This window comes from Gambusia affinis, linkage group LG05 (assembly GCF_019740435.1).
Source record: "Gambusia affinis linkage group LG05, SWU_Gaff_1.0, whole genome shotgun sequence".
In the NCBI taxonomy this organism is placed as follows: Eukaryota; Metazoa; Chordata; class Actinopteri; order Cyprinodontiformes; family Poeciliidae; genus Gambusia; species Gambusia affinis.
Genome location: NC_057872.1, coordinates 2742627 through 2770469, shown reverse-complemented (window position 1 = coordinate 2770469; position 27843 = coordinate 2742627). Strand labels below are relative to the sequence as shown.

At 40.6% G+C, this 27843-nt stretch overlaps 1 long non-coding RNA gene across 1 annotated transcript; it reads left to right on the top strand.

Annotated features, from left to right (window-relative positions):
- The first annotated feature begins 827 nt into the window (after positions 1-827).
- On the top strand, positions 828-27791 carry LOC122830913. Its single transcript, XR_006370614.1, has 4 exons — positions 828-1221; positions 12517-12561; positions 20634-20735; positions 26347-27791. It is a non-coding gene; the product is annotated as an uncharacterized LOC122830913 (long non-coding RNA).
- Positions 27792-27843: the final 52 nt, after the last annotated feature.

Sequence of the window (27843 nt, the reverse complement as noted above, 5' to 3'; positions counted from 1 at the left end):
ATAATGGTCCAAGTCATTTTTTGTCAAGCAGCAACCCCCCCTAATGAAAACAACATTTTTTACAACAAAAATAATGGAACATATCTGGATAACACTGGCACTGCCCAACTGTAATACTTAGGTCCTCCATCAGGGGGCACAAGGCCAATATATGATGTGATGCAGGAGATTTTGGAGGAAAAGAGCGACTTTGTTAAAGAGGAAGCGATGTTAGATGAACACGTATCGACGCAGTTTCATTCATTTTAGCAGAAGCCTCTGACAGACAGTTTAACAATAGTCTTGTTTGAGTATCTGATGGTGGAGCTGGGGGCGGGAGAGTGGGGGAGAGGGGAGGGGCAGGCAGATGGTGCAAATCCTGAAACTTCACCATTTATTAGTTTCCTTTTCACAAAATTCTTATTTGCCTTGAATTTTCCTGGACAGTCTGGCACTGCGCTGTGTAACTAACGAGAAAGCCAATCCCTCCAAATGCATCACTTTACACACATGAATGTAAATATAATTTATTCATCTATTGTTCACCGTAGGCCCCCTGCTCCCCCATCTCCTCCAGCAGCATCTTTTATCTGAGCTACTAATGGCCCCCGGCGCTGATAGCGACCCTGTTTGTATACTTTTGTGGCATGAAGCCTCTGCGCTCTCACATGTGCTGGCAAGTAGAAGATCGTTTGAAAAGTACAAAGCTGTAACAGTACCCTGCTGAGTAATGCCTGCCCCCCACCCCGCACACACACACACACACACACGCACACGAACACGCACACACACACACCCTCTCTCTGCAGTTCGGTCATTAAAAGCGGTTTGGTGGCTCACCTGGACTCTGGGAACATGAGAGGCTGTCAGCAGCAAGAAAATCCCAGAATGACTTGAGGATGAGCCGTGATTGAAACGGAGGACAAGGATCGCCTCCGATTGAATTAGTTCTGTTTGATCAGCAGTAATTCAATGTGCTGGTCTGAACGCTTTCTCATCCGTCTCATGTATCCACGAGGCGGAGAGGCGCCACCCACATCAGGCCGCCTGCACCGGGTATCTGCAGAGAGAACGCAGCAGCTCCACCAGGCCGGGAGCTGCTGCGCGTTTCACACCACGACGCTCACTGCTCGTCTATTTGCCTTGAAAACAGAATCAAACAGCGTGCGCCTGTAGCGCTGGGGCCTGTAAGGGCCTCTGGGTGCGGCTTTGGACTGAGGAAACACAGTTCTGCCAAATCAGGTGCGTTCAAACTGAAATTGTAACAGAGAAAATGTCTTTAATTTTAGTCATTTTGCTATTCTTTGGCTTTGTTGCTTTTTCACAATCCTTACTCATTTACTGTGATCATTGAGGCGAGTCACACGGATGGCTTTGATTTTACACTCCACAATCCACCACAGTTTCTGATAATAGCTGCATATGTTGCTTTGCGTATTTTTGTCTTTGATTCAAACGTATCTGCTAAAAAAAATGTTTATGTTAAAGCTGTAGTATGTAACTTTCATTTTCTGTTTTATTTTTTCTTCTAGTATGTAACTTTATATTAAGAAAATGCATTTCGCATATTTTTTTTCACTGTCATAGTCTGATATGAGAAAGATAATCTGTGAACAAATCAAGCTCCTCCCCCTTCTCCCAGTGCTATCTAGAAACAACCAATCAGAGCCAGGAGGCGGGGCTTAGCACTGTCAATCGTGGTCGTTTGTGCATCGCTCACAACCTCCCACCCCAGAGTGTGCTAATGGTGGAGAAGCAACTTACCTTTACAGGAAAACGGCTTCTCCGCCGTCATCGGTGACCATACTTATTAGCTTGAGCATTCAGGGTGGGAGGTTGAAAGCAACGGACACACGGCCATTATTGACAGTGCTAAGCCCCGCCTCCTAGCTCTGATTGGTTGTTTTTGGTCAGGAGCGGCGCATTTCTTCAGCGACGAGGTGGAAGAGAGATCTTTTCACAGGTTACCTGTCTCATAACAAACTGTTATGACATAGTGAGAAATTCAACAAATATGTAAAACAAATATTTTTTTCTGTAGAAGTTACATTCCGCAGCTTTAAGGTGAACTTTATCATTTCAGGAGAAAAGGTTTTGTACAGGTTTTTGTTTTTATTGTTTAGTATTATAAATAAATTCTATTTCACTACACGTATATATTTAAGATCTTGTCCAGTCACGTTTCTTACGTCAGATTCTGCTCATATATCCTTCTGGTGAAACCTCGTCTCTTGTTTCAGCCTTTCTTTATCTTTTCACAAAATGACCTTAAATTTTAAGAACATTTTGTGATGCACAACATAATGTATTTGAATATTTATTCCAAATACTATGTAACATATATATATATATATTATTGGTTTTACCACTGATGACAATCCCATTTCTAAGAAGAAAAAAATCCTTTTAATTATTATTCTTCAAATAATAAAATAAAATAAAATACAAACATAAACTCTCATTTATTATTTACTTTTTATCATTTAAAAATGAATTAAAATTGTTCATTTCAACAATTTTAATTGTTGAAATTGAACAATTTCAACATGCTGACAGTCATATCTAAAATTAAAACTAACTATATAAGTGCATTTCTTCAATTATTTCACAGAATTTTAATATTACAATATTTAGGAGCGAGGAAAATACAATGGAAGAATATCACCTGGATGTTAAGGGGTGTTAAAGACACCTCTGTCACAAAAGTAAGAAAAAAATACTTTAATATATTTATTTATTTTACTCCTAATCATAGCAGCGTTTTTAAGGAATAATATAAAAAATAATTAATTTAATTTATATCTTTAATTTATCCTAGTGAAAGCCCAATCTTCAGGTGATAAAAAAAATATGTATTAAATGTTTTTATTTGTTTCACATCTGTAAACAGATTTGTCTTTGAGAAAAACACACGACTTTCTTCAAAGGAAAAAAAAACAATCTGACGTAGATTAGGACATTTTGTACATTCAACTTTTTAAACTTGTTTAAAAAGAAAATATGGAGGTAAACAAAACAATATTTTTCTACAGAGCTGAGTATTTTGATTCATTCCAGAATTCAGAGCGAAAAATGATCAGAGAAAATAAAAGAAGATTTTTTTGTTTGTAAGAAGTTATCTGGCCTGTAAAGACAGACGGGACATTTGTCTCCAAAAGTTAATAAGCAGTTTGAAATAACATCGTGATAATAAAAACATTTTCAGGTGGAATATTGCTGCAGTGTTTAATATATGCAGGACCGATCATCACACCACAGAGCTGATGGCTGCTCCTATTCAGCAGAAATCTGAGTCCCGCATAGGGACATGTTCACTCTATCAAACACGTGTTTCTAAACCTCTGCTGATCGCAGAGAGGACACTGCAATCTGTTATCCTTCTAAGCAATAATAAAGACATTTAGATAGATTTTAATCCTGTAGACTATGCAACTCTTTCCTTAAATCAACCAGGAAATACACTATATTGCCAAAAGTATTTGCTCACCTGCCTTGACTCACATATGAACTTAAGTGACATACTATTTCTAATCCATAGGATTCAATTTGACGTTGGTCCACTCTCTGCAGCTAGAACAGCTTCAACTCTTCTGTGAAGTCTGTCCACAAGGTTTAGGAGTGTTTATTGGGATTTTTAACTATTTTTCGAGGAGCACATTTGTGAGGTCACAAATGGATGGAGGGTGGAGGATGAGAAGGCCTGCTCTCAGTCTCCGCTCTAATTCATAGGTTTTCTACCAGATTTAGTTCAGGACTGTGTGCAGGCCAATCGAGTTCATCCACACCAGAGCCTGTCATCCATGTCTTTATGGATATTGCTTTGTTACTCTGGTGCGATCCAGCTCCAAACTGTTCCCACACAATTGGGAGAATGGGATTGTCTAAAATGTCTTGGTATGTTGGAGCATTCAGAGTTCCTTTCACTGGAACTAAGGGACCAAGTCAAGTTCCTGAAAAACAACCCCACACCATTATGCACCTCCACCAAACTTTATACTTGGCATAGTGCAGTCGGACAAGTACCATTCTCATGGCAACCGCCACAGCTGGATTGGTCCATCAGATTGCCAGGTGGAGAAGCACAACTTCAGAAAACACGCCTCCACTGCTCTAGAATCCAATGACGGCGGCTTTGCACCACTGCATCTGATGCTTTTCGTTGCACTTGCTGATGTATGGCTGGGATGCAACTGGTCACTATGGAGCTCCATGAAGCTCTCTGTGCACTATTCTAGAGCTAATCTGAAGGCCACATGAAGTTTGGAGATCTGTAGTGACTGACTCTGCAGAACTCTTCACACTATGTGCTTCAGCATCCGCTGACCCCGCTCCGTCAGTTTACATGGCCTACCACTTTATGGCTGAGTTGCATTTTCTTAAAATGCAGCTGACAGTTGACTGTGGGATGTTTAGGAGCGAGGAAATTTCGTCACTTTATTTGTTGCTCAGGTGGCATTCTATCACAGTTCCACGTTGGAATTCACTGAGATCCTGAGAGCGAGCCAGTCTTTCATATATGATTGTAAAAACAGTCTGCATGATTAGGTGCTTAATTTTATTCAGCTGTGGCCATGGAAGTGACTGATCATTTGGATGGGTGAGCAAAAGCTTTCGGCAATATAGTGTATGAGGTTAACATGGAGACTTTGGTTTTACTCCAGGGTTTTACTTATAAGAGTGACTTTCTTTGTGTTTGTCTTTAATTACGCATCATCTAATTAAGACTTATTCAAATGTCAAGAAGAGTAAGTGAAGCACATCGGGGCCATGTTGACTTTTCAAACGAACATGATGATGATGTTTAACTGTAAAAGGTGAGCTCAGGTGCTGGAGGAATCCAGAGATAGTTGCTTCTATTGGAGGGAGTCCAAAACAATGTGTGTGAGTGCCAACTATCCTGCTGACTGGAGCGCAGCTAATAGATACTTTTTCTTTCCAAAACTAATTTCTCGATCTTTAAGAAGCTGCAGCTGCTCATTGTTAGGTAGCTTAAGATTATGTCAATATTTAGAGCACAGTTTCTACAGACACTGCAGAATTACTGTTCAGTTACATTTACTGCACAGTAATTCTGAGGGTCTTTGACTATTTCTCGACTTTATGCTTAAGAATATTTTTTCCTTTCACATTATGAAATGGTTAAAGCTTTATAAACGGTGAAACTCGGAAAACATATGGAGATAAATAAGATATAAACAATGCAAAGGAGAAGCTAGAGAGAGGAAAATATATTTAATAATAATGTAGAAAAAAATACAGCATTTTAAGTTATTTTTTTTAAATTAAATTTAAAATAAATTCCAGAGTGAAGAAAAAAAAAAACTAATAAATGATTATGATTGTAAATATTAGTGTTTTCATACTGACCACTAAAAACTCTTTTAAGTTTTTTAAGATTTATTTTTGCCATGACAAGGTTTCATAAAATAATTGAAATTGCTGGCCATTGCCTTCCAGAAAAAGGTGGAATTTTGACGTAGTTAATGATTTGATCTGTATTAAAGTGTTATTTGAAGAAGGAACTCACAAATAACGCTTTAATACAAATCAAATCGTGTCCCGAGGAGTTGTCAAAGTGCAAAAGACGAATTTCACATTAGTCATTTATGTTAATGAGAACTGTTCACATAGTATAAACAAATTCTACGGAACATCTCAAAATGTTTTTTGCCAAAAATGTCACCGCTTACCCAGCCTTTCATCTTGCAGGTTTGACTTTCAAGAGACTTTGTGAAACAGGAAGTGTAATTTAGAAGGGGGATAAGGCGATTGGTCAATGTTCAGCTGAGTTGCAGTGATTGGTCAGATTTGCAGGAAAGTTGCGATGCAAAATTTGCAAAATTTGTGAAGGATAAGAGAAATTATTAGATATTTCTGTTTTTTCAGCAGCTCTGGTTTGACATAAAGCGGTGTGTCCCATCTCCATGCATGCTTCGCACCAATTGGCTGATGAAGAGCAGACAGCAGAGCAGCACCGCCGCTCTCTCTCACACACACGCACGCATTGTACATCACGCGCTTCACATGATCCCTCCCTGTCAGTGTGACTGTACACTCAGCGTCTTTAGGAGTGGGAGAAGAGTGTGGATGTGATGGAATTCCTGGAGAAAAGGGATTGTGTGTGTGCGTGCGTGTGTGTGTGTGTGTGAGGAGTACTACTCCTACATATTGAAGGACTCTTGAAATAGTCATCCAGACAGAGCTACGTTTCCATGTGGGAGGAGTTACGAGAACAATGATGAGTTCTCGTTTCTCCCCCCTCGTGCTCAGTGTGTGTGTAAGACATCACGTGTGGGTGTGTGTGTGTGTGTGTGTGTATCCATGTATGTGTGTGTTTAAAGAGCGGCAGACTGTCACATGCAGCAGAGGAAGTGAAAGGTAAGCCCCCTTTTCCTTGTCTTTGTCTCCAGATTCCTTTACTCAGATGTTTTATGGAACAGATTTCAGTTTTGATCAGCTGGATGTTTGAATGTTGGGGTCTGCGCTCGTTCTTCTTTGTCCGCTAATCTTTCATCCACTTTGAGCACTTTCGCTGTCAGGACGACTGATCGGGATTGAGTACATTTAAACGATGAAGGGTTGGTCGTAACTCCATCATCCACACCTACTGTTCATGTGTCGCTGTGATGAGTGTCTGTATATCAGCTGTCGGCTGCAACAAGCCCCTCTGAGATGATGTATCCTCGGTCCCTATTTGTCAAACTGCTCCCCGAGGATACACCTTCCATTTTTCATTGTCTTCCCACGCTTGTCTCTCACTCTCTCTCTCTTTCTCTCTCTCACACACACATGCACGCACACAAGAGCAATACTGGGAGGTAAACTTTCTATTAGGATGCCTTGCCGGCTAACATCTGGTCCTGGGTGAGTGCTGGGGGCTGTCAGATGGGCTGAAATGGAAAGGTGATGGAGGGGAGGGGGACTGTCAGGGACAGACTCATGGAGAAGAGGTGAACATGTCTGAAAAAGAGCAGAAAGGAACAGAGTGTCAGGAGGAGGAGAGACAGTCGGTGTGGAATATTTTCACACGGCTGGTTGCCCCCCCACCCCCACCCTAGCTGTGTGGACAGGCAGGCGTAGCGGCCCTTTGTTTGACACATAGCTGCACACAAAGGCATCCACACTTTACTAGGGCAACCCCCCCCTCACACACTCACACACACACACACACACCCATGCTGCCTCTCATCAGGACCACTTGTGATTGGCTGCAGCTACACTTCATGCCTTGCTACAGAGCAGTGCTGGAGTAAAACAAAGCCTTTTGGTTAAATTGCATCTTTCCCTGTGTGTGTGCCCAGAGGAGGGAAAGTCTTTGGTCCTACATGTTAGGAGCAGATAAGATGAAGCAGCGTTCAGCAGCCGCTGTGGGAGACCTTTGTTCCTGCTCAGACAAAAGGGAACATGTTGACTCTAGAAAGCACATCGGCTCACTTTGAGATTGCTCATCCTGAGGTAGTGTGACTCGACTGTCGCTGGAATATTTTCCCAGACGCGACGTGATTCATTAGGCTGAGCGCGCGCACACACGTATCAGCAGAGATTTTGATTTTGTTCCGGTGTTGTGCTCTAAAATCCGTCCTGAAGGGAACGCCGTGGGTGGGAAAAGAAAGGTTTGCCGCATATGAATTCTTGAATTTTTGAACCTATGCAGAGCTCTGTTTAGTGCAGGAGCAGTGTTCAGACAGGACTGAATGTTTCTGATGTGATCAGTCAGAGCTTAACTACAGGGTACAGTGTGAGCATGAGGGAGAGTGACAGCTGGATCTTGTGCTGAAATAACAAAATGATCAACTTTAAATATCTGCGCTTCTAACAGAACAGAGAGTATCTCCAATTCCAGGAACCATGAATCTCTTTGTTTCTTCAGTTTCCTCTTTGTTAGAATCCAGGAGCTGTTTCCTGTTTTACATTCTACGTTGGGCTGGAGTTGCCACTAAAAAGATCTCGCATTGACTTGTATCACATTCTTTTCAGTGACTTTGTAGTTACTGATATATTTATGCATGATATGTTATTTGTTTCAGTGGTTTGTCATAAAAAAACAAAAACATTTTTTCTCTCTTTTTGCAGGTTTAGAGGCAGACTTGTATTCTCTGTATCCTCCTTTCTCTCTTTCCCTTCTTTTCCTTTAAAGTTTTTTCCTCCACCTTTCCTCTTTCTTTCCTCGAAGCCATTTTTACCAAAGTTTTAGATATATTTCAAGTGGAGCGTCATATCGAATGCCGTAATGCTCCACTTGTGAAAATAAATTTGTTGAGCCTCACTTGGCATTCAGACACACTTGCACACTGGTTGCTTTCCCATGGCAAATGTCCCCAAAAATGTTTAAATATTGTGCTAATGTCAGAGGAAACATAGTGTTGTTATTCATGCGTTGGAGCAGCAAGGCCCGCCTACTCGGGCTCGCATATTTAGGCGGCGTTTTGGGGAAATAGTTCCAGATTTTACAGGAGAGTTATGGATTCAACATGTTCAAATGACAAACTTGACATATAATGAGCCCACAAATAAGCGTGTTGCTGCTGTGTTCAAACTGGCATGATGCAAAAAAAATAGTGATTCCACTGTAGTTTTGCAAAATCCATCTGTTCCTATATAGCTGAAAATGTTTTATTGAAAAGGTTGTTTCTTTTAATAAAGCACATTTATTTCTGTTTTTCCTAATTACGCAATTGTATGGTTAATGGAAACGCAGCAACTGCTGGACTAGAAATGTTAAAAATACAAGAAATTCCAGGAGCTGCTTTCAATAGCCACACCTGAACTTTTTTTTAAATCCAAAGGAAAAATACAGTTCACACCACAAGTTAATGTTATGTAGTTCTGGTCAGAGAGCTGACCACAGCTTCTCCCTTTCTCTCTTCTTTATTGCTATTGGGTTAACTGCTGATGAGTCTTGGTGGAGGAGTTTTGACTTCCTCAGCTTCACGGATTTGGATCATTGCCTTTTTCCAGAACATAAGAGAGGTTGAGCTTAGGGTCCCAAATTCTCCTTCAGATTTTTCTGCTAGAGAATGAGTGAGGCGGCCCCAGGCCATCACGCTACCACCACCACGTTTCGCTGTTTTATGTTCAAGCTAAGAGTAGCTGAACTGAAACGTTTAGTTGTGAACACAAAAAGCAAGGACAGAAGAAATCCTTAACTGTGCTTATAACTTCTCACAGAACTGTATTTCAGTTGGATTTTTTTTTTTAATTCCAGTAACAGTTTCTGTGGGAATGTGCGGTTGACAGATTACACACTTTAAGTCGCATAACAAGGAATTTAGGGCAGTGCTGTGCAAAAAGAGACACGGCTGACTGTGAAATGTCATCATTTTCCAATCTGCCACAGAAAGCAAGGACCACAGCACTCTGAGAAGAACAATGTTTAAAACAGTTCCTGGCACTGAGCTGACAAAATACTGCACAGATGTAGGGCTCGCAGGATTGGTGGTTATGCAAATAAATCTAACAAGGACAGACAACGCTTCATTCCTGAGCTACAGAGAGCATTTTACTGTGCACATAAGGAAGCCCCAGTCTTGCACTTTTCACTATGCAAGTTATTACCACAGAGCCTAATCCAGCACACTGCGCAGAGCTACTTAGAGATAGAGGAAGAGTGAGTCTGGAGGCGAGGGAGAGGGAGAGGTGAGGCTTTAATTCCAGCTGAGGATGGCAGGTGTGTTAAAACCTGATAAAACGCAACATTAGCTGAGTGACAGACTTTGCTAGTGGCTTTTATCAGAGGATGTGTGTGTTTGTGTGCTTGCGGGGTTGTGATAAAAAAGTGTGTGTGTGTGTGTGGGGGGGGCTGGCCGTGTGTGTGCATTTGGTCTTGGCAGGCCGTCTTCCCCTCCATTGTTTTCTGTCTTTCTCTGCTGGCCTTGTTTGCTGGAGCTGAGAGGAGAGCAGTGGTGACCCAGGTGCAGCTTCCACTGAGAACATCAGCAGAACCTGCTCTCTAAAAACGGGGTGAAGAAAAAAAAAAAATCACAAATCCATTTCTTTACCCTCCTGGATTACGGCTCCAGAACATTTAGAAGTTGAGAGACGCTCGCTTAAACAGTACCATCAGTAATTTTTTTTTTTGCAACAGTAAGACTTTTTCATGGAGGTCAGTTGGTGTGGTGTAGAGCAGAGGTTTAACACATAAACATCCTAACGAGGCTGGTTAAACCTGTTGGATGGGTTTTAACAGAGGGATGCATAGAACAGACTGACAGTAAGGATATAAAGGCCATGCTTTTGCTTAGGCTGCAGGCTATTATCAACAGGCTACTGTTGGTAATTTTCTATCAATAATTCAAGACCACTTTTACATTCTGTCTGTTGGTTTTTTTTCCCCTCGTTGTTTTAAACCAATAATAACCATAGTTGACATTTTAAGTGGCAGAGATTTAAAATTCATGATCAGTTTTATTTTAATTTTTTTCTGTCCCTGCATAAAACCTTTTTGGCATGTTTAAGAGCAGAAATGGCTCTTTAGATTGTAATGGCTGCTAATGCCTGTGCTACATTATTAACTAGGTTAAGAAGCATTGCTGTAACATTTTCTTACTGCTGAGTGTCTTCTTACACCGGAGAACGTAAAGGCAAAGATAAGGCTAGAGTTTGAGTTAAGCCACGTACATAAATGGAAGCCATCCCGTCTTTCTAATAAGGACAGAAACATGAAGTTGTATCAGTGTGGCTCGATCCGCCTCAGTCAAGTAGCTTCAGCAGAACAGCGAGGACATGCGTCCTTCACTGCTGAGGGATTTGTGAGCGGACCCCAGGAGCCTCCATTCTTATTTGGGCCTGCCCTCATTTTTTATCCTCGTTTCTCCTGAAGGAGGTGAGGCTGTTGTAATGCAAAGCGCAGCGTTCACCATGAAGCCAGCACACATCCACGTGATCATAACACACCTCTACCTGCTGTGTATCCGGCCTCATTTCATACCACACTACGGATGGACGGAACTTTAAATGCTTTTGCTCAGGCGATATAGGAATATTGTGTCATTTTTAAAACTGTGACGCGTAAAAATGAATTTATATTCAGCTTTAGCTTGATGCAACATTTTCAATTAAAACCATGTCAATTGGTTAAAAACGTTTTTAGCTGTATATATTTGCATTGGCCTGATTGGGATTTTTTTTATTTATTGACGCATTTTTTCTGTAATATTTTCAACATTACAAACGTAGTGTTTTCCTGATATTGTGCACTAATATTAACACACAAATCAGTCTGAGCCCATAAAGTATGAGTAAACTGTTCTCATTGTGCCATGAGGAGCTGCTCCGGCCTGCTAATGTGTGACGGGTCACATGATCGCTGTGTGACTTCCATCCATCGCTGGGAACAAACAGACACAACTCAACTGAAAATGATCTGTTAAGAACTCACAACAGAAAAAGTGAAAAGAGTGTAAATTATGATCAGACTTTTCCATGAACCTTAATTGGGATTTAGTTTTATGAAGATATCTGCAACAAGGTTTAGTTTAGGTCCAAATGAATGCATTTCAATGGAAACAAAACCAAGTTCAGTTCAGGATTTAACTGACAATAGTCCAGCTGTGTGTAACCCTTATGCAGCTCATTCAGCAGCATGCAGGAGAAAAGAGGCAACTGGGCAAAGAGTGGGAAAAATATGTTGCCTTTTTATTTTTAGCAGAACTAGAGGCAGGGAGGGAGACGATCCGCTCCAACAGGCTGAAGAATGGTCGGGTTACTGATGGTTAGCATGAAGGAAAACCTCAGCTTGCTATCAGTCTTTCTATGAGCTGCTGAATTTAAAATGTGGTTTCAGTCCTGAACTGATTGCCATCATTCCTGCATCTTTAAACAGCAATAACATGTGAGTATTTTTCTGTACGGACGCATGTCCTCCTGACGCTCCCGCTGATAACCGTCTCCTCTCCCAAGAAAAACAAGCTGATTTCATCCGGCCCCCTCCAGCATTCAGCTGCTGAACACTCCCTGTCTTTGCTATCTCTGATTCAGAGCAGCGGCTGCTTCATCCCCGAGCTAATCAATGCTGATCATCATAGAGGCATGATTAATGAGCTTATTATCAACGCAGAGCGGACATCATCAACGCCTCAGAGAGAGACAGAGGCAGCGCAGACAGACGGCACTCACACATATTAAGCATACATGTCAAACATTATTACATCATAGAAATCTGTCATATTTCTCAAAAACTCTGGAGATATAAATGGCAGTCCAGTATTTTAAAGGCAGATTATTTTCCTTATATGGAATGGATGGCATATAGTAAGATCCTGTATAGTTCAAAACTATGCAGTTGAATTTTATACACATTTCAATACAACAGATGTAATTTAGTAGAGTAAGTGGTATATAGTCATATTAGGTGTATTATGGATAGGAATATAAAAGCTTTTACTTCATCGTATTCCCTTTGAACCACTCAAATTCTTTTCTCTATGTCAATATGTGTACATGTTATGTCAATATGTGTACATGTTACTTTTTTAACTTTGTTTAAATAAATAAAAAATGAAATGAAATGATTGACTGACGTCTGTTCTGATCCCACAGGTCAGCTGTCAGCCATAAGGTTACCGGACTGAAGTCAGCTGAGAGGTAAGAAAACTGCTCTTCCTTTTTCCTGCCTACAGAAACACAACATCCTACTGCGATTTAATACCATTGCAGCCATACATGAACTGGCATGATGGTCCGTTTCACGCTCAGAAGTTGAAAATTGCAGGTTTCAGGTTGAATAAAAGCCAACTGCAGCATTTTGTGAATTCTGACTTGGAAAGTCAGATGTTTCCGTAACAACCCCAGTTCTTGGGTAAGACACTAGAACCCCCTCCTCACCTGCTTGGTCTGGTGGTCAGACAGCCCGGTGGCGCCGGTGCATGGCAACCTCGCCTCTGTCAAACTGAACCAGGACGGCTGTGGCTACTGCCCAGTAGCTTACCACTATCAGTGTGTGTACGGATGAATGGCTGAATGCGGTGTGAAGCACTTTGGGGTCCTCTGGTGCAGATGAAGTGCTATACAAGTACAGACCGTATCTGTAGTGCAGGCAGAGGGTCAGAGGGAAGAGGGGAGTTCTTCTGTGGATCTTAGGAGGGGGTGAAGAGTTGTGAGGTGTGAATGGATGTTTTCTAACCTGGTGAAGTCCAGCCTCTTGTTCTACGCTTTGCCTCGTCCGGAAGGTCTGGACCTTCGGATGTTGAGAAACAATGGCTGGCTGGAGGCGCGGACTGTGTTGAAGTTTGAAACAACTGCATCTAGTTCTCCAGGTCAGTCTGTAGATTCTGTAGCTGTGGTCCAGCGCTCTTTCTGCACGACTGCCTGGTGCCTGGGAGTTGCTCTCTGGTGAAACTAACATGAGAATAGCAACAAAGTACATTTGAAATGCAGAAAAACACGAAGTAGGAGTAAACGTAATGGTATTTACGGTTTTCAAATTAACACAAGCTGTTCAGCCAGTTTATCAGTCATGTTTATCAGTTTTCAACCTTCCTTCCTTCAAGCCACTGAATACATTATTACATTATAATCCTTTAATTTAGCTGAAAGTGATGATCAAATAACTGTAAAAAACTGAATAATTTACTTCCTTTGAACTGAGGAATCATCTCCTCCCCCAAGGTTGGAACAAAGCAGGATGGAGGTAGTTGCTTTTTACAGGACAAAGTAAATGAACAGGGATTGAAGTAGGCCAGTAGATTAACCATATTCAGAAGAATGGACAGGGGAAGATGATGAGAAGACTTGCTTCTCAGCCATAAGACCTAGTTGGTCTTATGGCTCAGCTGCCTCCCATATTTGTTCTTGTTCAGAAATTTGTCTTTAAAGCAAAAATAATACAATAAAAGAATAAAGTACTTTTGGTCAATTCGCATGAACAGGAAAGCCTAACCTTTCAAATGATGCTGTGGTTGTATTACCAAATTACAATATGAATAATACTCCATCTGTTTCTTAAGGTTTTCATACTTATTACATTATGAAAAAATATTGATGTAGCAAACCTCCAGGGGTCTACCTACCATCCACAAGATGGGGCCAGACAGTCAGTTATATAGGAACTGTTTTTGTTGAACCAGTGTGGTAGTAGTTAAAAATAATTAATAAATGATTAGACAAACAAATAACAAAAATACACAACTGTAGGTCCTTACCCCAACCTTTTCAAGATAATTTAATCTTTGTTTTATCTTGGATGTTTTGGCTATAGAAACCCAAATCTAGCAATTCTGCTGGAATTGCTAGATTTAAGGAATCCAACCATATTTTAGCGTAACATTGCAAATCGTCCGCTGTCAGTTGATTCAAATACTGCATGTCTCTAAAACAAAGTAATTTCCTCCTGTAATGACCCACCTTGTGATTTACATCTGGAAACAACCAAATGCCAACCTGAAATCCAAAACAACAGGACGTTTCTACATAAAAGTAACTTTTAAATATGAAAAAAAAAGTTTCAAAATTGTACAAAATAATAGCATTGAATACCTGATTACAATTTTGCTAGTATGACTGTATATCTATATATACATGCTAGTATATCTGAGGCAGTGTGGACAGAGCCTAAGTTAAATACATTTAGAATGTCACAAATAAGCAATATTTAGATATGAATGGTTTTTAAGATTTTATTTTATTTTTTTACATAGAAAGCATAATCATCAGATGAGATCTTTTTAATTTTCCCAAGTTGGTACACAATGTCACACATCAAGGCTGCATTTCCCATTAACTCTGTTCTTGTTTAAGATGATTTTGCTGTTTTCTGTGAAAGGACTGAGTTAGCTGGGGGGCTAAAGTCTAACAATGGGAATAAGCAGCTCTCCAAAAATATTCAAAGGTTTATTAAGGTCAAAAGTAGGATGCATTTCAGCTAAATGTGTTGTATATTATTGTTTTTACTTCACTAATTCATCACAGATGTCTCTTTTTGGGGCTGATTGCCCAGCTTGATTGTGATTGGCTCAGATGCCCTTTAATCTCCATATAGACACATTGTCAGATATCTGCAATAAACTGAAGATGGCATGTAAATTAAACAAGTCATAGTAAAACCTTTTAGTATTATTGGAGTGCTGCTTATTCTAATTTGTAGTTTTTCAAAACCAGACACTTATTTTATTTTATTTTATTTTATTTTATTTTATTTACCCCTCTCTTTTTTACGTTGTTGTTGTTCATACTACTTGAAAAGACTTTGCAAAACAAAGTCATGGTGCAATTATAAAGCTTCAGATTGGGAAATGGGGACATTATCTGTTACAATTCAAAGTAAGTTTCCACATTCTGTCATGAGAATCAGCAGTAAAGCAAGACAGACTCTTAATAATAAGGCTTTTCACTGAGAAGTAGCTCCTATAACGAGCTCAGCAGTTGCCCAGTTCCACCAGGTGTTTGCTAAATGCTGCTGGCTAGTCTGAAGGAGTTAAGTAAAGGAGCTGCTCTGTGAGGCTGTGTCTCAAAGGCAGGGCTAGGTCCACCCACGCATTTAGCACATCTCAATGGTTGCCATGGATATTATAGGATTTCTCAAACATGCATGAAATAATGAAGGCAACAGTCCAGGTATGTTTTTGATGAGGGGAATAACATTATAACCTGATGCAAAACTCCAAAACAATGATTCTACATAATATGGCTTCTTTAATGAAGTCATAATAATCTGATTACAGTTTTCTATCAGCGCTAAAGTAGGATTCATATGGAGAAATTTGTGCTTTCCTTATTACAGAGGTTATGGTAGAGGTAGTCACCAGACCTAATGAGTGTTTATGACGGTGTACACACATGTTGTGTGTTTCCCCCGGAGGTAATTGGGCGAAGCAACAACCCAACAGGAGCCGGTCATTTGGCAGCTCTGGCTCTGTGGATGACAGCTCAATGTGCTGCTGGTGCAAACAGAGGAAGATGGTGGGAGTGGAGGCGAGGATGATGGAACCCCACAGAGCAAGACATGACATGTTTGTGTATTTGTGTGCACAAGACATCTGCGTCTTCCTTTTTTTAATTCTTTGCTTCATTCTTCCTCCACCTCTTCAACTCTCTCTCCTCCATCTTGCTCCCTGCATCCCCGCCTGCCTCCCTGCGTGGCTCCCCCCGTCCTCACGGCTGTCGGAGGGGGAGACAGTTGCTTCGGAGCAGCTGTGGCACGCCAGGCTTGTCAAAGTTCCATTGTATAGTCCTTGTATTTTTGCAGCCTCTCTCTGCGGCTGCAAAATAACATCGAGCATCATGAAACGAGCCTCGCCCTGCTGCTGTCTGACAGGCCACTGGGCCACAAGGTGCCTGGGAGGTCCAGGCAGCGCCGGTCGGAACGCTGCAGTGCTCTGTCAGGGCTTTGCTCCCCTTACCAGATCGTTGCCAAACCTGATGACATGCTGAAGATGTGGTTCAGTAGTTTGATTGGAGCAGAAATGCAGCAAGGCTACGTTCACACAGCAGGTCTTAATGCTCACGTCCCAGTTTTTGCTGAAGTCTGATTTTTGCTTTGTTTTGTTTTGACTAATATCAGACTGCTGTGTGGACGATTTATGATCCCAATGTGACCTGCAGGCACAGAAAAAAAAACATAGATGTCCCACATTGTTTACAGAAGTAATAAAAAAATGAGTCTACACATCAGGTTTAAAGTTTATTCAGCAATCAGAGTTGACAGGATTATTTAATTCATAATAGGATGATGGACGTAATAAAAAGAAAAGACGACTAGTAGAGATGGCCTTCAGTGGATCATTGGCTGCATGCAGCTTCTGTAGAGAAGTCTGTTTGGGTGATTTAGTCAGAGCCAAAAGTGGTAGATTGTGATGGGATGCTGTCCACTGACACACACTTCTTTCATAATTTTATAATTATAACTTTCAGCCATTGTTTATTATCCAGATTTACCACGTCTGAATTCTTCTGGTGTAAAATCATTATCTGAATGGCATAATAGTCAGGTGAAACATGATGCGACCGTTCACATCATATTTGATGCAATCAAATATATATCTGATTTAGTTCCACATTCAGAAGTGGCAAAATCTGACTTTTTGCAGGGTGAAAAGGTCGGAACTGGGCTTTTCAGACTGCGATGGAAAATTTGGATATACCCACTGTGTGTCCTGGTGTCAGTAGCTCTGGAGGGCTGTAGGTGTCTCTACAGCCCCTCTCCTATAGAGACTGTAATTTTTTTTCTTCCATTTACTTTCTTGCCCAGATCTAGTCCAGGGTCTTTCGTTCATGTTCATACAATATTTCTCTATGATTTCCTCCCACTGTCCGGCTGAGTGGGCTAAAACTTGTTCTTGTGTTGGCCTGTGATGGACCGTGGATGGACAGGCGACCAGTTCAGGGTATACACCACCTCTGCACCATGACAGACAGGTGGTGGCATTAACAGTTTCATGGCGGTCCTTCAGGGCAGCGAGCTTTGGACAGATAACAGTGAGGGACATCAGGCTGTGACAAACGTAAGCATCTGCTGGATCCACTCCTTGCTGTCACAGATTTCCTGGGGTTGTTGGATTTCTTCTCGTGTGTGTGTGTGTGTTCTGCTCATGTTGCTCCAGTTTTCACGTGTGTCCCTCTATGCCGCAGAGACTCGGCTAGCAGCCCATGCAGAGCTGCAGATCCAGCCCAGTGCCTTCTCCTAATGAGCAGGCTGTTGTTGGCCTGCCATGGGGACCCCGCTTCAGGGCTGGCACGCCCTGCAACACTTTACAAACTAATTAAACTCCAAAGTCTCCTCTTCTGCACTAAAGTCAAGGCAGCTCTCATCTCAAAGAAAATCCAGGAGGAAAAGCGTAATAGCTTTTTTTTCTTCTTCAAACTCTGTTCCATTTGACTTCAGTCGCACAACCTTCAGCTATAGAAGCGATACTTATTGCTTTCTGCAGATCCCTATAAAAGTACTCGCAGCCAGTGAACTTTGAAAATATTATTTTCACTTTGCAACCCAAAGCCTCAGTGTATTCTACTATTTTACACAGCAGACAAACATTTAGCAGACCATAACTGTGAAATGCAAGGAAGATCATTCATGTTTTTCAGAATTTTTCACTCCCTTTCCGATGAGTCTCTACGTCTTTTTGTTCTGCCTATCAGATCGGTCGGATTTTATCGAGATCATTTTCCAGCATTGATTTATAAGTTTTATTTAAATATCTTATTTAGACTTAGGTCTGGACTTTGACGAGGCCATTCTAACACATGAATCAGCTTTGATCTAACTTATATCCCTGCATCTCCGGCAGTGTATTCAGTGGTTCTCCTATGCAAGGTGAACCTCAAGTCTGCAGACGCTTTTAACAGTTGTTTTTCCAAGACCAGGACCTGAAGTTATCGCCATCTGTCTTCCATCAACTCATGTTGCTTTAATGAATATAACTGCATATTTAGGGTGATGTGCAGTGTTAGTTTCCTTTCAGTTATTATTGTTACATTTTCTTCCACGTTTGCTGTGTCTCCTCTAAGCCCGGCGGCATGGGTGGGCATTGGGGGGCATTGCCCACCCATGGAGTCAGCCGTGATCTAGATCACTATCCAAATCCAGGTTTTGCTAAAACTGAGCATTAAAACTGGAAATTTGAGGCTTTATACAAATTTAGGAAATAAAACCAGACACAGGCCTAGACCCAAATAAAATTCCTGACTCCAAAATCAATGGAGAAAACACAAGATCAGTTTCAGAGTTCAAAAGAGCATAAGAAACATCATTGAAACTTACTTATACAAGAGCTGATCAAGTAAAATTTCTAGATAATTAATTGATTAATTGGTCTCTCTAAATTTTCCTAAGGTGTGAATGTGTGTGCGCAAGGATAAGTGTGTTAAATGATGGACGGATGAATATTTGTTTAAAGTGTCTGACAGTAAAATATGAAACAGAGAATCTGTGAAAATTCCTCTGACTCTGCTGCAGTCTAGAAACAACCAATCAGAACCAAAAGGCAAACCTTTGGTTCTGATTGGTTTTTATTGCGCTGAATGTGTCTCAGCACATTCAACGCGTTAGACTACTAATGTACTGCAGCTATGCAATTAGCAGGAAAACATCCTAACACTATATCATCATTGGTTATTTGAAGAATGATTTAGAAAACAAAATGCTATACAAGTTTGTCAAAACTATTTGACCCATATTAGGACTTAGCATTATTTCCCTTCATTTTAGTAGCTGCTATTTTGCCTAACCCACTCATTTTCCCTAACTCCAACCCTATACTAGTCTATTCTTAACCCTACCTAAAACTTAATTCACATCTTACCCTTAAACTAAAGCAATGAGGCCATCTTATTAGGACCAGCCTTTGGTCCTAATACGACGGTCTTAAAGTGATACTGGACGTATAATGGTGCGTTCACACCAAACGCGTTTTGAGCATCAGGAGCATCTGGTTTACATTCAAAGTCTATATGGAGGTGAGTCGAGGGCCGTTGCGTTGCTTGGAACTAGTTTGAGTTACAGCAACATTTATTTGAAAAAGTATTTTTTTTTAGTTAAATTTGAATTTAAATAATTAATTGAAATTTATATAAGGGATTGATTAAGATGTAGCAGAAATAAATTTTATATTGTTCTTGTGGATTTGACTTTTTCCTTGTTGGTAATAAAAGGACAGCTTTGTACTTGAAATTTGTTATATCTGGCTTATTTATTAGGAAATAAAAACAGAACCTGTTTTGACGGAATGGTAGTTGGGGTCTGTCTATATGCTGGATCTCTTTGGTCTCAGGAGTGATGGAGGGGTAAACTTGCTGGATTCCACCCTAGCAGTGGAAACATGTTTCGAGTAATATCTTTTATTTTATTTGGCTCTAGTGCTCAGAATAGAAAGTTAGGTAATGAGAGACAGGGAAGACATATGGGAAAAGTCACCAGGCCGAGAATCGAGGACTAAGGCCTCCATATGTGGGTTGTTCTTAACCCCTGAGCCACCACAGCACCCTGTGTAATTCATTCTTAAGTTTTTTGAAAATTTATGGTAAAAGTATAACTTGTGATTTTCACCTTTAGCATCTTGACTGTTTGAACAAAGACATAAATGGGTTTAAACCATCCGATCAGAGTCTGTTGCTACAAAAGTAACCATGCCACATCACTTGGGCTTTCTTGAATATTTCCATATGAAAATGTAATGTTTCCTCTGCTGTGCTGCCTCCAAGCCCCGCTCGCTTTGGAAATCTAGACAGGCATCAGATTGGCAGACAGGCCGCTGTATAGCATCATCGCTCGCCAGCCAGCTGCACTTCCTGCGATAAGGCTGCAGTTCATTCTGGGCCCGAAAATGCTGGATTCAATCTGGCCATCTGCCTATTGCTCAGCGTTTCTGTCTGTCTCCGCATAAACTGCAGCACATTCCTGTCAGTCAGAACCTCCACAGTGTTTATCACCTTCATTTCAGAGTAATCAGTGGAAAAAACTCAAAAAACCCCTCAAACCAGGGGAAAAAAATATTTTGAACAAGTTAAATATGATGAACAAAAATTGATTTAGCAGGCAGAGCAAATATTCTGAAAAGCTGATGAGTGACTGAATGCAGTGACAGCCTCCTTCCTTGTCGCCCTCAGCCTGTGAGAAGAATGATAAATCATTGAAGCTGGTGTCTGATCTGCATAAAACGACCAGGACCTCCATTAGAAAATGCTCAGCTGCCTTTGGGCTCTCATCTTTTTCTGTCTCTCTGCAGAGTGGAGAAACAGCGGGGCGTTGGAAGAAGCTGAAAAGATGGACGCCTTCGACAGAGATGTGAAGAGAGTGTGTAACTTTCTAACAACACAAAGAGGAGGAGGTATGAGGTTTCAAATGGTTTTAAATGATTTACTGTTTCAGAATAAAGTTGCATGATATTGAAAATACTGTGTCTATGTTCCTGAGAGAGCCTCGGCTCTAACTGCGCAGAATCATCACAACCTGTAGAGACTAGGGAAAGGCTTGCCAAAATAATTCATATTACTGCATATTATATACAAAGAATAATACAAAAACATACCTCTTGGTATACATATTGAACTGTTCACTTTCCCAAGTTGGCATACAGAACTTTTCATGGAGCATATCTAATATGTTTGAAAGAAAATGCAGGTTGGAACAATGAAGCACCCAGACGCAATTCTATTGACATTCTATCAACAGAAAGCCAATCCAGGACCTGCATTTATTTTCCTTGCTGCTGATTGGTTGTACTTCCAAAAGCAGAATTCGGGAAGACAGTAGATATTACCTTCTATGGTAGTAATGCGTAAACCTGTTTCTGATCATGGCTAAAGCAGGTTAGCAGAGAAGGAGTGCTTCCCTTCGAATAACCATCTGCTTCATTAGTAAATATATTTGATATTGCAGTAACACTTCAGATATTAACAGATTATTGTATTAGATGTCCGTTTAAAGCTTTTATAAATGTAAATGTTGAAGTGCTGTTAACACTTAGTTTATGCGGCTGAAATTTTGACGCCCAAAAGTCAAACATAAAAATCACCTAAAATAATGGACAGTTATTTTGGAGGAAAAAAAACATCACCACCTCTTTTCTTGCCAAAAGATGATAGAGGCAAAAATATATTTTTTTTGACAATGAATGTCTTAGGCCATTATATTAGAATGGGGGGGGCAATATTTTACACGTGGTTTGCTTGTTGTACACACACAAAAATCCCATGAAATCTTCAAGCATGTTTGTCCCACGAGACTTTCCATAGAGGTGCCTATCAAATAAGACGACCCTCTGCACAAAGTGCATTGGTCACAGTATATTGGTCAGCATGCACTCACCAGAATTCAACTATGAACTTAAATGAATCCATACATACATACAAGCTTTAGGATTCAAATAAAATAAAAAGAAAACAGAAATATAAATGAATATCTGAACTCAATGACCAAACAATGACCAAGTTTTATCGCAACAAAACTATTTACCGTGTCCTAGATTTTTCATGTAGGAGATAATCGTAATCCTCTTAGTGAGAACACGTTTTTCTCATCATGCCTGAGGTGTCTGCTAAGCAAAATATTATTGGAGGGTGTGAGGGTCGGGGGGTGTCTAATCAGGAGAAAAGAATCAGAGAATCAGACAGACAGCAGCTGGCTTTACTGCAGCACTTTGTTCCCAGTGGAACAGACTGGGACCGTAAAACTCTCTTGACAACAAAATGTTATTGCTTGAGGTACTGTGAGACGGCCGCATATGAGAAATATATATGTGTTTATGTAATCAAAGTCAGGCGCAGGGATATTAAACTGGAGAGCTCCTAAATAAAGATGCATGCACTGCAGTAAGCCTCTGTGGTCTGTTTGTCTGCTTTTGTTTCCAGTTAGACGCCTGAAGGCCCAGTCAGTTAGGCTGTGAATCTGAACTTCATTAACTTATGAAATAAAACAGCCAGTTTTAATTTTTTAATAGAAAAATGCTGACACGATTTTTAAGGTTGTGCCGTTAATTTAGAGATGATAAATATGAACAGGTTTAAACATTGTTTGCTTTGTAAAACATCAGCTTAGGGAAAATGTAAAAAAAATCTATACCGTCTGATTGTCTGTGTGATTGTCTTACATGTAGTTATTGAAAATATTTCATTGTGTAAAGCTGAGCAGTGACTCTTAGAGCATTTGCAAATATTTTTTGTGCTGAAACCAGATGTAACATAATGTCCAGTCATAACTGAAACACCATGTGACCGCTCAGATGGAGGTAATGCTGCAGATACTCTTTCTCCTCGCATTGGTGTGATGCTCTTCCTCTTCCATCTCTTCCTCTCCTTCCACTTCCTCATATCTCAGGTCACCTCTGACCACCACATGTTTGGGAACACTTTTATGTTACTTCATCTTCTTGACCCTTCCTCCTCATTTCTTTGAAGATTTAAAGCAACTCTACCTTGATTTCTCTTATTAGTGATGGTTGTAATTTACTCAGAATGATGCTGAAGATTGCTGTGACCAGTGGATGTGCCCACATCGTAGGCGCAGTACTTGCTGCTTAGAAAGGATGTAAATCCTCTACATCCTCTGGAGCTGTTGAGGCTTTACAGAGAAATATTATTCCCATGTGGAAAGCATCTAGACGGCTGCCAATCTTTCGAGGAAGGCTCGTCTCAGCAAAAGGGCTGCAAGGTCAGACTGAGAGTTTAAAGAAATTGCAAAAAAAAAAAAAAAAAGGAAACAAAAAAACCAAAGAGCTTTTTCTGAGAGTTCTCACTTGGCATACTAAACACGTCAAGTTCATAACAGAACAGTGAGGGGGAGAGCATCCAGCATGTCTTGGCTTAAAGTGTTGAAGGGGAAAGCTTTGGATCTGAGTAAACCACCAGACAGCAAAAAATAAAAGGCCATGCTTTTAAAACGAGTGGAGCACAGAGGTGGAGGGGAGGTTATTTGAACTTGTTCCACAGCTACTGGACTATGTTAGAGTTAAGTTGACTTCTGTTCACCAAAAACAGCCTGGTGTCTAATATGAAGCCAATCTGCTTGACAGATGAGGCCTTGTGGTCATCATTAGGTCAATGATCCCCAACACAGCAGCTAATCTACATCAGCATAACCAAAAAAGAAAATGAACAACATGCTGCAAAGGTCCAGAACTCATAACTGAGATGTTCTGATGACAAGAATAATGAACAACCACAAACCTCACACTGAAATGATGTTGAGTTCCTTTTAGATCCTGGGGTGTGTTGAGCTTTTAACTCTGACTGGAATCAGTAGTCATTTGCCCATCAGTAGCTGCATTTCCATTAACCATAGAACAGGAAAAGCTGAAATAATTTTGCTTAATAAAAACATGCCAATTCTGTAAAAACTCACGTTTTGAGAAAAAAATTGTTGGGATGAGGTAGTTCTTCAGCTGTACCAAAATAGATACATTTTGCAAAGCTGCAATGGAAACACTTTTTTTCACATGGTCAACAGCTGAATGTTACTACTGAAACCCTGAAGTAGACGACAACATGCACACGCTCCCTCCACCTCCTCCCTCAGGCTAGTTTTGATTGTTACTTCAAATCTTTCAGCTCTCTAAAAGTGCTTGTGAAATCAGCTAAACTGTAAGCCAGGGGTGTCAAACTCCAGTCCTTGAGGGCCGGTGTCCTGCAACTTTTAGATGTTCCTCTGCTGCACCACACCTGAATAGAATAATTAGGTCATTAGCAACGCTCTGGAGAACTGATCTACACAAGGAGGAGGTAATTAAGCCATTTCATTCCAGTGTTTTGTACCTGTGGCACATCTAAAAACTGCAGGACAGCGGCCCTCGAGGACTGGAGTTTGAGACCCCTGCTAAGCAGAGTGGCTGGCTGGGTTATTTCCCCCCCACCACTTTCTGCACCTCTTCCACCTCTCCTTCACTCAAGTGTTTCCATTCATTATGTGCATGACATTCTTTGTCTGAAGGACATTGGCGGTCAGCCAGGAGTCTCCGCTGAGCCAGTCCAAGCGTTTAATTGAAACCATAAAAGAACTTTTTGTTGGCACAAAAGCCCTCATGTGGGCTTTGTTGCAATTAGATAGACCAGAAAGGCCAGTGAACCTGATGAAAGGGGATTAGCAGGAATGTGTTGCCTGGATATTATGTGAAGTGTGCCACGGCAGCTTTCAGAAGAATTAGTAAAGGCTTGACCTGTCCATCACCGGTCAGGGAAAAGGACAAACTGATGACTAATGGAGTGAGAAAAGGCAAAGCTTAAAACCTAGCTTCAATACCAGGCCTGCAGAACATTGTGTACGCTGCTGCTAATCAGCTGCTCCCACCTACAGCCCAGCAAAGCACTCTGACACAGTTACTGGCAACTTCATTATTCAAGCTGGCCCAGTGTGAAGGTTTAATCAACAGAGCTGCAGAGGGGTCACAGTGCTGGAGGCATGCCTCTAGTCCTCATAGAACCATAAAGGTACATACGGTGATTCTTCATGCCTTATGAAACTGTATCTGAAGCTGGAGATCACGCTGTTTTTTATGCCTGGCCATGTTTCTCTCTGTTTTTCATAACTTTGATGGTTTTGATGCAAATTAATAAAATTTGGCCAGGTTGTGAATTATGCAGGTAAAATTAGACAAATTTAAAAGTCAAAATAAGATGATAATGATAATCATAATGACACAAGATATGGCAATTATAAGAGCATTTTATGTGTGGATGTGCATGTGTGTGTGTGGGAGAGAGAGAGAGAGAGAGAGAAATCCAATGGAGAAAAAAAAGAGGCCCGGGAAAATGTCCTTGTTTCCACCAGTGTCCCGCTTTGTTGGTGATAGTGGTGATAATAGCCTGTTAAATGCCATCTATATATTATTGCCAAAAGTATTTGCTCACCTTGATTCATATCCATCCATCCATCCATTTTCTGTTCACTCTTGTCCCTAATGGGGTCGGGAGGGTTGCTGGTGCCTATCTCCAGCTACGTTCCGGGTGAGATGCCCTTGATTCCAATATGAACCTAAATGGCATCCTGTTCCTATTGCCAGATGGAGACAATCTGAAGGCCACATGAAGTTTGGAGATCTGTAGTGACTGACTCTGCAGAACCTGGTGACCTCTTCACACTATGTGCTTCGGAATCCACTGATCCCGCTCCATCAGTTTACATGACCTACCACTTTATGACTGAGTTGCTGTCGTTCCCAAACACTTCCATTTTCTTATAACACAGCTGACAGTTGACTGGAATATTTAGGAGTGATGAAATTTTACAATTAGATTTGTTGCACAGGAGCCATCCTACCACAGATCTATGGGCTGTGGGAAGGTGTGGAGTATCTATCCTTGGGGCATGTTTATTATTAATGATTTGAAATAAATAAAATTATTATTATTATTATTGCTATAAGAGTAAAATAAACACATGAATTACCACCACTCCTATGAATAACTAATAAAACCAAACTCTATGTTTGTCAGTACCATTCATTAAACCAGCAGTTGTTTACTACTTTACCTTGAACATCATTAATTGTGGTATCATTTAAAATCATGTTTTCCTGCTGAGTGTACAATCAGAGGGATCATGCCAGATTTCAATTGGTAGAAACCAGATCTTAGGCCTCCCAGGGGTCCAGGGTTACAGTTTTACTAAATCTCCACTTGCTACAAACCTAGTTTTTCTGACATGATTGGAGTGTTCCCACTCAGCGGGGCTGCTTCAAGGTGGATTAGGACTTGCTGCTGTGAGACCAAAGTTATTCTCAGCTTCATCATAACCCTGTCCTCAATTCCAAAGCACTTTATAAATAGATGAGCAAATTGAGCGCTGCTACATTTATGGACTGGGCCTTTTGTTTCACAGAGCAACTCTGCAAGATTTTTTTTTAATTGGGAATTTTGTAAAAGATGAACTGCTGCAGATTCTAAATTACATATTTCCAACATTTAATTGCTGATTAAATTGATTTGCCTTTTTTGTCTTTTCTTTAGGTTAACTCGAGGTGCGTGTGTGTGACCTGTTTCATGTCAGATCATCAGCCTGTAAAATGTGAAAGCGCAACGCCTGTGTGCAAACTGCCCCCCAGTGGAGAGACTGTGAATGACGTGGAAACTGGTCCCAGTATTTGTTGAGGCTCCAACCTGGGTACTGCTGCAGCTATGTGTACGGACAAGGTAATCCTGGACAGAACTGTACTGCAGAGGGGAGATGGCTTCAAATGTTACAGAATCTTTCCTGGTTCAGCAGGTGTCGTGTGTGTGTGTGTTATGTTTCTGTCCGTGGAGAGAAGTTCTCATCACACTGCCTCTGCCTCATCTCACAGCGCCGTGGTGAAGGCTTGTGTGGGCGGGTGGGTGGGGAGGGTCAGCTGGTGTTGTGAATCAGGCCGCTGAGGTGTCAGAGACGGCTTCTTCACAACACCAGGGTTCCTCCCAGCCATTTCCTGCTGGAATACATCAGTGATCTCCAAGAGAGCTGGGCTGAAATAAACCCTGAAGTCATTTCCACAGTTGGAAAAAAATGCTTTTTTCACTCTGATAGAAATTGACACAACGGCCACGAGTTTGCTTTGATTTTTGTTGAAATGTTGATTGAAAACTATTTAACCAATATGAATTATAAACTGAACTTGACTTCATTATCTGCATTTCCACTGACCATATAATTGCAAAAATTGTAATTATAAAAATAAAGCAGCTTATTGGAGACACGCCAATTAAAAAAAAAAGAAAAAAAATTAATTTAAAGATTTTGTGCTAGATACACTTAAATTAATGTATTTTACAAAACTGCAGTGGAAACATTTTTTGCATCATGGGAGTGACGTGATCAGCAGCTGGATGTTACTACTGGCAAAAAAGAAGATGACAACGACAAGAAGTGGTAGGAGGAGGATGACTTTGCATGGTTTTTAAATATCACATGAACTGACTTATGTATGTGTGATTTTAAATGTGTTTTGTATTTAACAGAAACTCTGCAACTGCAGAATTGTGTTTTTTTTTTTACATTGGCAGAATACTGATAAAGTTTTGCGCACATTTGTAACAGAAACACACCTACTGTTTGATAACTATAATAAATATGGAGTGGATATAATTGACTCGTAATGTCTGTATTATTGAATTAAATTGATGTGTTTTTTAAAGTGTCTTGAGATGATCAAGTGTTCAATAAACTCAATTGAAAATGTGACCATTGGGTATTGATCAGCTTTCTGACCGAGGTCCTCAGTCAACTGGCTTTACCAGCCGGACTCCAGTCAAGTCCCAGAAATGCCTATCAGGTGAACCTGATCTCAGTTCTGAGTCTTATAAAGAGTGTGACTACTTATGCATGTATTATGTTTGAATGTTTACATTTTTATTATTATTTTTTTTAAATATCTGATAAGGAAAATAAACCTTCCACTTCTATTTTAATAAATGAACAATGTAGTTTTTGACTCCTTATTACCACTTATTATACAACATGACAGAATCTTTTTC